Source organism: Oryctolagus cuniculus, chromosome 11 (genome assembly GCF_051225735.1).
Source record: "Oryctolagus cuniculus isolate XC-2025 breed Fujian yellow rabbit chromosome 11, ASM5122573v1, whole genome shotgun sequence".
Lineage (NCBI taxonomy): Eukaryota > Metazoa > Chordata > Mammalia > Lagomorpha > Leporidae > Oryctolagus > Oryctolagus cuniculus.
Window position 1 is genome coordinate 121,767,501 of NC_142877.1, and position 13,822 is coordinate 121,781,322.

Sequence of the window (13,822 nt, forward strand, 5' to 3'; positions counted from 1 at the left end):
CTGTCCCAAGTCTTGGTGTCCGGGACCGCAGGCTGTGTCCTCGTTTTCGGACTTGTGGACCGTTGCTTGTCTCGTCTTGCCTTTTGCGTTTCCACATCAATGTAGCGCTAGCAGGTCGTTCTTTGTGGGGTTTTGATTGGTGTCACATCGAATCCATAAACACGGAGCCCGATCGGCTGGCTGATATCGGGCGCTTTAATCAATGCAAATGATGTCTGCGCCTCTTCCAAGAGCTTCGTTAACATCTCCCAATAATGCTTTATTGTTTCCTGGATACAGACCTTTCACATTTTGTTAGATTAATTTCTTCTTCACGATTTCAGCTGCTATTGTGCACTTTCCCCTGAGCTTTCCCTCTGGGGTGTAATTTGCATGCAATAAATTACACAGAACTTAGGGTGCAGCTCGATGCGAGTTGCTGCACACGGACACCGGAGTAACGAGCCCTCGGTCCAGGCGGCGGCCCCTCCCGGGCAGTCGTCCCGTGCCTCTGGCTGCGGCCACCGCGGTGGGCACTTCTGTCTCTGCAGCTCAGCCGTGGGCGGCGTCTCGATGGGGTTCTGCAGCGTTTGCCGGTTGGCGTCAGGCTTCGGGGCTCGATGCCGGGCTTGCGAGGTCCGTTTGGGTTTGCCTGTGTATGCACAGCTGCCATCCTGGGAGGTCCGGGTGGTCAGTGCCGGCTGGCTGGGGTGGCACTCCGTGAGCCTCCTGGGGAGAGTGTGCGTGGACGTGTTTCCATCTCCCTGGGTGCCTGTCTGCGAGTGGGGTGTGCCGAGGCACGCTTAGCTTTGTCAGCCGGTGGAAAAGGGTTTCCAAGGTGGGTGCAGCACTTACGGCCCCCAGCCCGCGCCGGGCCACCCCCATCCCTCCACGTCCCACACTGGCTGTCACCAGTTGTGGCCTTTCTCTGTGGGCCAGGAGGGGTCACGGTCACTGGGTGCCCTCTCCTGTCCTCGGTCACGAGTGGTCAGGCCCTTTTATTCACTTGGGAAGCACCTTGTCCACCAACACTGCCGTCACCCTGAGAGCACAGGTGGACAGATTTTCACGTCTGCGCTTGGGGGTAGCCACCACCACGCCGACACCCCAGGCGCCTGTGGGTCCTCGCCCTCACCTCCAGCTCTGGCTCCCGTCGCTCTAGAACTCTGCACATGGAGTCGTGTGCAGTCGTCTGAATTCTCCACTCATCGTGATGCACGGCGCCTGTGTGTGCCGTGTCGTCATGCGTGTCTTCATGTTGTAGTGTGCTGCGCCCCCTTCCATGTGGATACCACAGCTAGGTTGCCCGCTTACCTGCCGGCGGCCGCTGCGGTTGGATTCTGTATCTGGTGGCTCCGAGCGGCGCTGTTAGGAGCGCTAAAGTGTCTGTCTCTGCAGATGTTTTCGTCTCCGTGGGGTGGGTCATCGGCAGGAAGCGGTCTGGAGGCGGCCGCGGCGTTCGTGCCGCCTCAGTCCCGCTTACCACGTCGTCCTGTGCCGGTGCTGTGCGGGCCGTGTGGTGGGAGTGCGTGGTTTCTCTGAGCACTCGTGGGCGGCCGCTGTCCCGGTCCTGTTGGCCCTTGGCTGTCTCCTCTTGGGAAGTCTTTTCACCTCTTTCGTCTGTTTGTGCGCTGTCTTCATGGACTTCAGTTGTGGGATTCTGCCGTCCACCTGTGCTGTCAGAGTGAGGGAAGTATTGGTGGACAAGGTGCTTCCCAAGTGAATAAAAGGGCGTGACCACTCGCGACCGAGGACAGGAGAGGGCGCCCAGTGACCGTGACCCCTCCTGGACGCCAGCCGGGGGTTCAGTTCCCGAGCTGCGGACGTCACTCCCTGTTCCGTTTTCTCCGGGATATTTTTGAAGTGCTGAAGACGTGAGTGTTGGTGAAGTCCAACTTTTTTTTTTGTCCTTTGATGTTTGCACATTTTGGCACCACCTGAGACACCGTTGCCGTCTAAGGTCTAGAACCTTCATGGTCTTTGACTCCATGTTCGTTGCTGTGAATGACACAGACCGGGGCCTGTCGTCCGGATGACGGCACGTGGCGCTGCTCCTCCAGCGTGGGTGCCTTTTGCTTCTGTTTCCTGCCTCGTGGCCGTAGCTCCGTCCCCAGCGCGCAGCTGAGAAGTGAGGAAGCAGGCGTCCCTGCCCGCCGCTCAGTCCTGGGTCCCGAGGGTTTGGTTTTTATGATCGAATCTTGGCGGGAAGCTTCTGTAGGGGCTCTTTGCCTTGGACGGAGCCCCCGCTGCCCTGGTCTGCAGGGACTCGTCACCACAGATCCGCGTTGGCTTGCCGTGTCGGTGGAGGAGGGCGCAGAGTTTCTCCTGCAGTCTCTTTAGCAAGATCAGCTACTCGGAATTTTAAAGCGACTAAAACAACCTTGATTTCCTGGATGCACAACTTGACACGTTGATGGGTCTGACTTACCAACACTGTGTCACGGTTTCGACATCCATGTGCCTGAGAGCTATCGGCAGTCAGCGTCTTGAACTGCGCCGTCAGGTTCTGGTAATGCTTGGTGTGGGCTTCACCAAATGAGCTGAGAAGCCGCCTCCTCTTCCTCCACCGGGTGGAGTTCGTTTCCCTTTCTCTGATGTGTGGTGTGTGCGTCCGTGAAGCCACCTGGGCCTGCAGTTGTCTCGGTGGGAGGACTTTAAATCACGGCGGCCGGCGCTGTGGCGCAGCAGGTAAAGCCGCTGCCGGCCGTGCTGGCATCCACATGGGTGCCGGTTCAACTCCCGCGCTCCACTGCTGACCCCCCTCCCACCTAATGCTCCTGGGAAAGCAGTAGGAACGGCCCAGGTCCTTGGAGCCCTGCACCCATGTGGGAGACCCAGAAGAGGCTCCTGGTTTTGGCCTGGCCTAGCTCTGGCCATTGTGGAATGAACCAGCAGATGGAAGATTCTCTCTCTCTCTGTCTCTCTCTCTCTGTCTGTCTCTCTCTCTCTCTCTCTGTCTTTCTCTCTCTCTGTCTCTGCCTCTCTCTCTCTGCCTCTCTGTAAATCTACCTTTCAAACAAATAAATAAATAAATCTTTAAAAAAATTGTAAAATTTCCTTAATAATTATAGGGCTGTTCAGGTTTTCCATTTCTTCTTTAGTCAGTTTAGGTAATTTGAGTGTTTAGGAATTTGTCTGTTTCGTTGAGGCAGCTGGGTTCATCGCCCTCACATTTCCTCCATATTCTTGGAATGTCTGGTCCGGAGCGACGCCACACTGTGCGTGCCTGACACAGCACACCTGTGCTGTCTGCCTCGCTGTATTCGCTGGATGAGCTGGGTGTTGTGAGTTTAGTCGCTCATTTCTTTTCTGGTTTTTTTTTTTTTTGACAGGCGGAGTGGACAGTGAGAGAGGGAGACAGAGAAAAAGGTCTTCCTTTTCCATTGGTTCACCTCACAATGGCCGCTGTGGCCAGCGCACCGCACTGATCTGAAGGCAGGAGCCAGGTGCTTCTCCTGGTCTCCCATGGGGTGCAGGGCCCAAGCACTTGGGCCATCCTCCACTGCACTCCCGGGCCACAGCAGAGAGCTGGCCTGGAAGAGGGGCAACCGGGACAGAATCCGGCGCCCCGACCGGGACTAGAACCCGGTGTGCCAGTGCTGCAAGGCTGAGGATTAGCCTAGTGAGCCGCGGCACCAGCCATAGTCGCTCATTTCTAAGAACCACGTTTTGGTTTCACTGCTTTTCTGTGTTGTCCTTTTACTTGTTTCTGCTGTTAACTGTATAATTTCCTCCCAGTGACTTCGCCTCTAACATGATCGCGTTCTCCAGCTTCTTACGGTAAGAACTAGGCTGATGGGTTTAGACCCTCCAGTTTCCTACAGAAACGTAAAAGCGCTCAGTGTTTCTTTGTGACTGCGTTAGCTGCGTCGCGCACATTTCGATGGCTTTCTTGGCGTTAGTCATTGTTCAGTCTCCTCTGAGATTTCTTCTCTGACAAGTAGATTATTTGGACTATTTTTTAAATATATGTAAAGATTTATTTGTTTATTTTGAAAATCAGAGTGGGGGGGCAGTGAGAGGTCTTCTATCCACTGGGTCACTCCCCAGACGGACGCAATGGCCAGGGCTGGGCCAGGCTGAAGCCAGGAGCTCCACCCGGTCTCCCACGTGAGTGCAGGCCCCAAACTCTCGGGCCGTCTTCTGCAGCTTTTCCCAGGTGCGTTAGCAGGGAGCTGGCTCGGGAGTGGAGCAGGAGCGGATGTGAACCACTGCCCATAGGGACGCTGGCTCACAGGTGGCAGCTGTCTGTGCTGCCCCTCGACGCCAGCCCCAACCTGTGCTATTTAATTTCTAAATATTTGGGAAATTTTCCAAATATCGTTTTTTGTTAATCATTTCTAATTTACTTGATTTTTAAAGTTTCTGTTTTCATATATTTCAATTGTGGAAATGCTGAGACCCGCCTTAGGCCAGCAGCAGGCGCTGGGAGTGTGTGTGTTCCCACCGTCGTTGGCTGACGGTGCTGTCTCCAGTCCGGCTGTGTGACACCTTTCTGTGTCCCCTGTTCGTGCAGTTCTGCTAGCCCCACGTTCAGGGCTGACCACGTCCTGGCGTGACCGCTGCTCTGTGTCCATGCGCGTGTGGCAGCGTGTGCTCCACGTTTCCGCCGTGACCTCTCCTCCTGTGACACGGTGGCCAGAGCCCATCCCGGTGACGCCGCTGTCTGCAGTCATCACGCGATTGCTTCCCTCCGGATCCTGCTTTCCTTCCTTCTCCCGGCTAGTTGTCTCTTGTGATTCCGTTTTATCTCCACCACTGGCTTTTGATGCGGCGTTTGTTTTAAATTGTTAGCGGTTGCTTTAGGGTTCACCCCCTGTGCCCGCGTGAGGATCTGCCCATGTAAACTGTCCGTTTTGAGGCTGTTTTCACAGGCAGGAGGGCGGGTTTTCCGTCTCCACGCAGTCACTGTCTGGGCCGGCCTCTCCCCTCCGTGGCGTCTCCATCGTCCTACTTAAAGAATTTCCTAGAACGTTGTCAGGCAGGCGCTGGCGGTGAATTCTGTCCGCCTGTGGAGCGGTTCTTTAGCCCGATGTTACAGCTGCTTCAGGAAACAGCTTCGGGTGCGTGGATTTCCCTGCGCTGGCTCCGGCCCCGGCCTGCGAGGGGTCAGACTGTCTGCTGGGTCTGCGCGCGCTCCTCCGTCTACACCCGTCATGGCCTCTCTCCAGTCATGGCCGCCGCGCCCGTGTCTGTGTTTGTGGTTGCGGGCGTTGGGTTTCCATCAGGTGTGGGAAACGTGCAAACTCACCTGTCCCAGCGGCTCTTCCACCTCCTCCCCCTCCCCTCCCCGGGACTCCGCTGGCTGCGTGTGCCGGGAGGCCTGGCCCGCCGCGGGTGGCTGCCCCGCCCTGGTTTCTGCCATTTTCAGGCCTGGCCCCTGCCTCATGCCCGTTTGTCGGTTGTCGTCTGCAGCGGAGGCCAGGCCGTGGCGCTGGCGTGAGCACTGGCTTCCGGAGTGTTCTCTGGGGAGCCTCGGGTCGGGTCTGCCACAGTCGTGGACTCGTGGGCCGGGCTGGTCTCTCAGGGCTGGGTCAGGGTTTTGTCCACGGAGTCCAGCGTGACCTTTGCCCTGTGGTGATGGCGTGGACCTCCTAGGGTCCCTGTGGCAGGTCTGGAGACTCTCCTCTGCCCCGCTCCCTGTCTGACCGCTTGGGGGTGCTCCCCCTGGTGTGTGGACTGTCCCCAGCCCACCTCCCCATCAGGGCCCCGTGAGGCCTGCGTGGCTCCTGCTCTGATCCTGATGGCCGAGGTCGGTCCCCAGGGGCTCGGCCCTGGCCCTTCCCTGGCCTGGGCCACTTCCTTCTGTGTCCCCTTTGCCCCAGCGCAGGGAACCCTGGTTCGAGCTGTTCTGAGCAGGTGTCTGGTGGGCGGAGGCGAGAGGGCGGGTTCAGACCAGTCTCTCTTCCTCGCCCTCGTGAGGGGTCTCAGAGGAGTTAAAGCTTTTCTTTCCTTCTCTCTCTCTCTCTCTCTCTCTCTCTCTCTCTCTCTCCCTCTCTTTTTACCAGTCTGATTGGGAGGTGCTGAAGCGTGTTTTTGCTGTGTTTACCTTGATTAGGGTTTGTTGAAATTCTTGCAGCTGTGGGCTGATGGTTGTGGTGGAATGTGGGTCCTCTCCCACCAGTGTTCCTCAGGCAGATCTGTGTGTAATCTACGCCTGCTCGCTCTCTCTCCAGCCCCACGTCGCTCCTTCTTTCCTGGAACGCCCCCTAGTTTCCAGGGCCTGGGGGCCCTGACCTGCAGAGCGCGGCCTTGCGTGCTGAGTCTGTGTTCCCGCTGGCCTGGCGTGACCCCCGCCACGTGTCTCCCTGTTGCTCTCCTGTGCGTTCGGCGGGCTTCCTCAGGTTCTGTGTAGAATCTGGCCACTGTCCTCAGTGGCACGGCTGCTCCGGCACGAGCCCACGCGCCGTCACCGGAAGCTGAAAGGCGCATTATGTACGAGATGTTCCGCTCATCCCTGGCACCGAGGAGCAAGCCTGGTTTCAGTATTGGTTTACCTTTTTTTTTTTTTTTTTTTTTTTTTGACAGGCAGAGTGGACAGTGAGAAAGAGACAGAGAGAAAGGTCTTCCTTTACCGTTGGTTCACCCTCCAACGGCCGCCGCGGCTGGCACGCTGTGGCTGGCGCACCGCGCTGATCCGATGGCAGGAGCCAGGTGCTTCTCCTGGTCTCCCATGGGGTGCAGGGCCCAAGCACTTGGGCATCCTCCACTGCACTCCCTGGCCACAGCAGAGAGCTGGCCTGGAAGAGGGGCAACCGGGACAGAATCTGGCGCCCTGACCGGGACTAGAACCCGGTGTGCCGGCGCCGCAAGGCGGAGGATTAGCCTAGTGAGCTGCGGCGCCGGCCTCAGTATTGGTTTACCAAGCCTGCCATGGTAGAAGCCTTCACATGAATCCAAACAACGCGCGTGCAGGGGCCCTTATGTGGCCCACGTGCGGCGGCGCCGGCCAGGAGTGACGGTCCAGTGGCTTCTCTTGCTGCCAGTCCCGTGCGGTGTTTCTGCCCTGGACCTGATGCTCGCCAGTGCTGCTGGCCGATGTCCCCGGGAGTCTGGGTGAAATGCAGCCTCTTTCCACTCCCGTTGCGTGGACCAGGTGACCACGGAGCTGGGTGCATCACGTGGGTGTCGTGGAGATGCGCGGTGAGGTTAGGGAGCTGCTCTGTCCCTGAGCGCAGCCCTTCCTTTGTTGAGAGAAATCCTCAATGCAGGGACTGGCGTCGCCCTCCGCGTGTATTAAGGTGATTGTGCTTCTCCCTGGATGTAACGTAGCGAGTTACGTTGGCTGACTTTTTCCCATTAAAGCGCAGTTGAGGAGGGCAGCCGGTTAATGCCGCCCGGGGGAAGCCTGCGTCCCATGTCAGAGCGCCGGATCCAGTCCTGGTGCTGCGCTTCTGCTCCAGCTCCCTGTAGACGCCCGGGGAAGGTCCCGCCGCCCACGTGGGCGATGTAGACTGGAGCTCCCGGCTTCAGCACCACTCAGCCCCGGCTGTTGCAGCCGTTTGGGGTGAACCAAAGGGTGGAAGATCGCTCCTTCTCTCTGTGCCTTCCAGATAAACAAATAATACACCAGCAACCTTTATTTATTTATTCACAATTTACTTATTTGAAAGGCAGAGTTACAGAGAGGCGGGGGAAAGAGAGAGGGGTCTTCCATCCGCTGGTTCACTCCCCAGATGGCTGTAAAGGTCAGAGCTGTGCTGATCCGAAGCCAGGAGCCAGGAGCTTCTTCCAGGTCTCCCACGTGGGTGCAGGGGCCCAAGGACTTGGACATCTTCCACTGCTTTCCCAGGCCACAGCAGAGAGCTGGATCGGAAGCGGAGCAGCCGGGACTCAAAGTTGTGCCCATATGGGAGGCCGGCGCTGCATACGTGGCGTTACCCGCTACGCCACAGCACCAACTTTAAAAAGCATAAAGCACTTGAGTTCTCAGGATAAACAGATGCCGTGAAGTGCGTGCCATGCCGCGGGCTGGCCCTGCGCTAGAAGGCTCGCGTCTGTGTTCACAGTGAGCCCACCTCCCGCTCTCTTTCTCTCTGTCTCGCCTGGTCTGGGTATCAGAGGCCAGGTAGTGTCCAGCACCGGGCGGAGGCGCCCTCCCGGCCCCTCTGCGGAGCTCGGGCCGCAGTCCCAGCCTCTGGTTCACAGCAGGGTGCTCATGTCCCCTCCACCCCAGCAGTCCTGGGAAGTGGCCTTGCCTGGGAGCTGGTCTTCTGTGTGTTTCAGAAATGTCAGCCTCTCCCACAATCCTTGTCTGTACACCCGAGCGTGTCCGCAGGATGTGCCTCGAGACGCCTTTTCACTCCCGACCTGGGCTCCTCCCCGCCTCCCTTACCACGCCTGCTCCCCGCTCCCGCCACACGCTGCCAACTTCGTGTCTCCGGCTACAGCTTGGTATTTTTGATCCTCTTGGTGGTGGATTTGTTTGCTGTTGCATTAATGTGTTTATCACATTGTCCAATCCTCTGGCTGCTTAGCCCCTCCCTAGCCGGCCACCCTCCCTGGCACAGCTGTCACAGTGTCACCCCCCAGCCGGCCACCCTCCCTGGCACAGTCGCTGTCACGGTGTCACCTATCCCTGGCTGGGCCACCCTCCCTGGCACAGTCACCGTCACGGTGTCACCCCTCCCCAGCCGGCCACCCTCCCTGGCACAGCTGCTGTCACAGTGTCACCCCCCCAGCCTGCCACCCTCCCTGGCACAGTTGCTGTCACGGTGTCACCTATCCCAGGCTGGGCCACCCTCCCTGGTATAGTCACCATCATGCTGTCACCTGCTCCCCAGCCAGCCAGCCTCCCTGGCACAGCTGCTGTCACAGTGTCACCCCTCCCCAGACTGCCAGCCTCCCTGGCACAGTCGCTGTCACGGTGTCACCTATCCCAGGCTGGGCCACCCTCCCTGGCACAGTCACCGTCACGGTGTCCCCGGTCCCGAGCCACGCACCTCCCTGGCTCTGCTCTCGCGGCGGGGAGATGCCGCCTCGGTTCACCTGCGACTTTGCCGTGTGTATTGCAGGCTCACGCTTTCAGGTGCACACACACTTGGGAATTACCACGTTCCTGGTGAACGGCAACTTCTCATTGATACCGAAAGCCTCTGTCTACCTCCAGTAATCTTCGTACCTTGAGGCCGACGGATCAGGCATCCACACGGCTGTAGCAGCATCCTGGCCAGCGTTCGCAGGTGCACGGCTCCCAGTGCTTCCTTTAAGGCTTCTTTCCCACGTCTGCCACGACTCACGCAAACAGCGTGTGGATCGACAGTCTTGCCTGACAACCCTGACTTCTAATTGAAGCATTTGGTCCATTAACATCCAGCGCCTTTATGGATGCCTCGAAACACGCGGCTCTGGGTCTATTAGTGGCCGGGATGGCTCTGAGAAGGCTGGCCGCTGGGGAGGCGTTGTGGGGCGTCCGGCCTCCAGCCTGGGTCTGACCGAGGCAGCTCCCCAGAGCTCCTGTGGATGTCATAGAGCTGGGTCCCTTAACAGCCAGGATGGCTCTGAGAAGGCTGCCACTGGGGAAGCGTTGCGGGGCGTCCGGCCTCCAGCCTGGGTCTGACCGAGGCCCAGAGCTCCTGTGGGTGTCGCGGGGCCTTGCAGAGCTCCTGCCACCTTGTCCTTGTCTTCAGGTCATGGCTGGGAGGGGCGGTGACGGGACCCGTGTGACAGGCGGGCAGGCCCCCAGCCCTGCTGTCCCGCCTTCCTGTCCAGGGTCATAACCTCTCATTTGCTCCCTGGTTGTCACTCCAGGGACGTGGCCCCTCACTGGCAGCACCTACAGCGGCTGTTCACACACTGAGCGGCCACGCCGGGCAGAATGGCGGGAAATCAGGCTAAGAGCAAACGGTGCAGTCAGAGGTGGGGGGATACGTGGTGTGCGGCCGCTGCGCTCCGCCCGGCACGGGGTCTGGAGTGAGACGGCAGAGTGCGTTCCAGAGGAAGGGTGATGGCGCAGCACCCTGGCCACTTCCTGTGGCCGTCGGTGTGGCGGCACAGTAGGGTGTCCACAGCACCAGCTCTGGCCCTTCCCGGCTCACCGATAGTTAAAAAGCCAGTTCGTTGGCTTAGGGGTTTAAGAGCAGGGCTTGTGACTAAACAGGGTGCAGACAGGTGCACAGCTACACAGCGTCTGTGCGACGCCACTGCATTCTGCCATTCCTGTGGTTTCTTGTGGGCATAAGTGGAGTTCAGTGTCCACAACAACGTACGTCACCCAGGTGATGTCTTCCCAGGTGCCACCACGCCTTCCGATACCCACGACGGCCGCCAGGTGCCACCACATCTTCCGATACCCACGACGGCCGCCAGGTGCCACCACATCTTCCGATACCCATGACGGCCGCCAGGTGCCACCACGCCTTCTGATACCCATGATGGCTGCCAGGTGCCACCACGCCTTCCAACATCCGTGACGGCCACCAGGTGCCACCACGCCTTCTGATACCCATGACGGCCACGACGCCTTCCAACATCCGTGACAGCTGCCAGGTGCCACCACGCCTTCCGATACCCATGACAGCCGCCAGGTGCCACCACATCTTCCGATACCCATGACGGCCGCCAGGTGCCACCACGCCTTCTGATACCCACGACGGCCGCCAGGTGCCACCACGCCTTCTGATACCCACGATGGCCATTGCATTTTTCCTTTCTGTTTAGAAGTGTGTGTCCTTTAGGGGCCGGCGCTGTGGCGCAATGGGTTAATGCCCTGGCCTGAAGCGCAGGCATCCCATATGGGCACTGGTTCAAGTCCCAGCTGCTCCACTTGCGATCCAGCTCTCTGCTGTGGCCTGGGAAAGCAGTGGAGGATGGCACAAGTGCTTGGGCCCCTGCACCCATGTGGGAGACCCGGAAGAAGCTCCTGGTTCCTGGCTTAGGATCAGCACAGCTCCAGCCATTGTGGACAATTGAGGAGTGAACCAGCGGATGGAAGACTCTCTCTCTCTCTGTAACTCTGGCTTTCAAATAAATATAGAAATCATAAAAAAAGAATTGCGTGTCCTTTCAATGTTGCTTTCTTGGGAGCTGCAGGAAGCTGCCCCACGCGCGACTCCAGTGCTGGCGCTGCGCCCTGCTCCAGGGCCCGGGGATTCCGGACGCCTGCCCTGGGCTGGTCATTCTGAGGTCGGGTCTGTGTCCCCGTGCGTCTCCACTCCCCCGAGCTGTGCTGCTGCTGGCACGGTCGCCGCGTGTGTCCGTGCGCCCTGCTGCTGCTGACCTGGTCTCAGAGCACCGCGCGTGCAGGGCGCCTTCCTGCTGAGTGAGAACCCTGGGCCCCGGCCTTGGTGGGCTCTCTGCTCCTCTCTGACACCCCTCCCCCACTTCCTCTGCCGCCCGCTCCTGGTGTCCTGGGCGCCGGGCGGTCCTTGGGGCGCCCGTGCTCGGGCGAAGGCAGCGGACGCCCCCGGCGCGCCTCTGGAGGGGCTCCACCTTTGTGTGTGTTACGGTTTTCTTTGGAATTCTGAGGCCGCAGTAGGAGCCACCTCGCGGCGTCTGCTTCTGCCGTGTTCAGCTCGCGACGGCTGGGGCTTGCAGAGGTCGTGTGCTGCCGTCTCCCGACAGTTTTAGAAGCTCCTCTGGGGGTTCAGCCCCTAAACATTGCCCTGCTCCCCTGCTCCGTGGGGCCCTCGCCGCACCCCGCCTCGCGCCGTCACCGGGCGTCGCCCATCTTTTCCCTCCTGCGCTGCCTTTGGATTGTTTGTAACAAACCAGCCTGTCCTTCATTTCTCTGCTTCTTCCTCGTTGTGTCTCTTTTGCTGTTAGACTCTTCCGCCGAGCCGCTGGGTTCTCGCTCGTTCGTTCGTTTCTGAATTGCCAAGTTCCCGTGAGGTTCTTCCTGGGAGTCCGCTGTGGTTGGGGTGTGGCTCCGGGGTCCTCGCGGCCCGATGGGGGTGGGGTCCCTGGGAGTCTCTGTTCCTGCTGCTCGTCACCCACTGAGAACGAGCACTTGTTCAGAACGAATCCGGGGCTGGCAGTGACTGTGGCCCCCTGCGGAGAGGACGCCTGGCTTCGTCCAGCGGCCTTGGCCTCGCCGTCGCGCTCGCCTTCTGAGTGCAGGCACAGCTCCCCGCCCCCCCACCCCTTGCCGGGGCTGCCTCCCCTCCCGTCCTGGCTCCACGGAACAGGGTAACCTGGGCCCCCAGCCCATCCCCGCCCTCCTCCTCGTCCACCTTCTCCTGGGGGTCTGCAGGCCCCTGCCGCCGCGGCCCTGCTACTTCCCGGTCTGCCTGTTCGGTCCCACATGGGTGCTGTGCCCCGTCCCCAGTGCCGCGTCCCACGGTGAGCACCAGGGCTTCTCCCTTCACGCCCGGCTGCCGCCACCCCCTGCTGGGCCACCCTCCCATTCGGCCGCTCAGCAGCTGCCGCTCAGCCCTGGAGAGTCCAGTGTCCCCACCGCGGCCTCTTTGGTCCCCTCGTCATCTGGCCTCCCATTCCCCATCCACTCCGTCCACGGCTCCTCGCTTTCGGCTGCCGAGGCTGCGCCCTGCCTGCCGCCGCCTCCCCCACCTGCGCCCACACCTAGGAAGGACCCTCCCCAGGGCCAGGCAGTCAGCGAGCGGTTCAGACGACTGCCCCACGTTGGCGCTCCTGGGCTCAGCCGCTGGCTGTGCACCCTGGGGGCGCTGGCGAGGGCTCAGCCGACACGTGGGAGAACGGGGTTGAGTCCTTGGCACCGGCTTTGGCCCCTGCTCCTCCCCGTCTGTTGCAGGTGTTTGCAGACTGAACCCGTAGGTACAAACTCTTTCTTTTTCCTCTCAACTAAAAGCAGAAGGCCGTCCTTCATCTCTCAACGTGTCAGTTACGTGCTGCCTTGCGCGCAAGGACCCAGAACACAAGCACGCATGGTAGCCTCACCTGGTTCTGTGGGCCGGGTGCCGGGAGAGGCTTGGCTCTGTCTGACGACTCGGCCCGGGCCAGCACCGCCTGCAGGATCCACTTCCAAGACGGCCCCCGCATTGCCTGGTGATCTGAGGGCGGCTCTCGGTGGGCCCTCTCCACAGGGAGGCGGGGGTGCCTGTGACAGTAAGCCACAGGAATGAGCCGGGGCAGCGGTGGCACGGCGCCCTAGCCTCAGAATCTCACCGCGTCCTTCCCACGGTACCGTGCTGGTCCCACGCACCATCCCACGCGTGTCCCGAGAGCTGAGGCCCCGGGGTGTCCCTGGGGCTCTGCCTCACCACACCACACGCCCCTGGACTCTGTCCCTGGACCCTGCCCCTGGACTCTGCCCCTGGACTCTGCGCCTGCCTGGCTTTTCTGTCAGCCCCGTACCCACCTGGCTCATAACGTCCCTTGTCGTCCGTCTCACACATCTCAGCGTTTGCTTCCGGGAGGCCACGGCCTTCTCTCTTCTCTTTCCTCCAGTGCCTGGCACAGTGTGCGCTGGAAGGACAGGGCCAGCTCCTGGGGCCCCTGGCACCTGGGAAAAAGGAGAAGGGAAGCGGAGGCCAGGGGCAGGAGGCTCTGCCAGAGCCGAGGGCTGGGATGGAGCCCGGAGCAAGGCCGGGACGCACCGTGCTGGGGGGTGCGTGGATGGCCGAGGGCAGAGCCGAGTGCTGGGATGGAGCCTGGAGCAAGGCCGGGGCCACACCGTGCTGGGGGGGGGGGGTGGTGCGTGGATGGCCGAGGGCAGAGTTGGGCCAGGAAATTTGTAGAAAAGCGAGCTCTTTGCTTTGCTCTCTGAATCTCAGCGCCCGTTGCTTGGCCTCATCACGGGGAGAGAGAGGCAGAGACAAGCGGCGCAGAACACACATGGACGGGAGAGCCCGTGACAGCCGTACGGGAGGCAGGTGAGGGCCGCAGGCCACACGGAGACCGGGGTTTGCAGGCTGGGAGCAGGCGG

The 13,822-nt window shown here is 60.4% G+C and overlaps 1 long non-coding RNA gene across 2 annotated transcripts in view; it reads left to right on the top strand.

Moving 5' to 3' along the window:
• The window catches only part of LOC138844459 (uncharacterized), a 31,686-nt gene extending 20,715 nt beyond the window's left edge, over positions 1–10,971 (top strand). For both annotated transcript variants that reach the window (XR_016216441.1, XR_016216442.1), the window contains exon 2: positions 10,212–10,971. This is a non-coding gene — a long non-coding RNA (uncharacterized LOC138844459). The remainder of the gene's footprint in view (positions 1–10,211) is intronic.
• Positions 10,972–13,822: the final 2,851 nt, after the last annotated feature.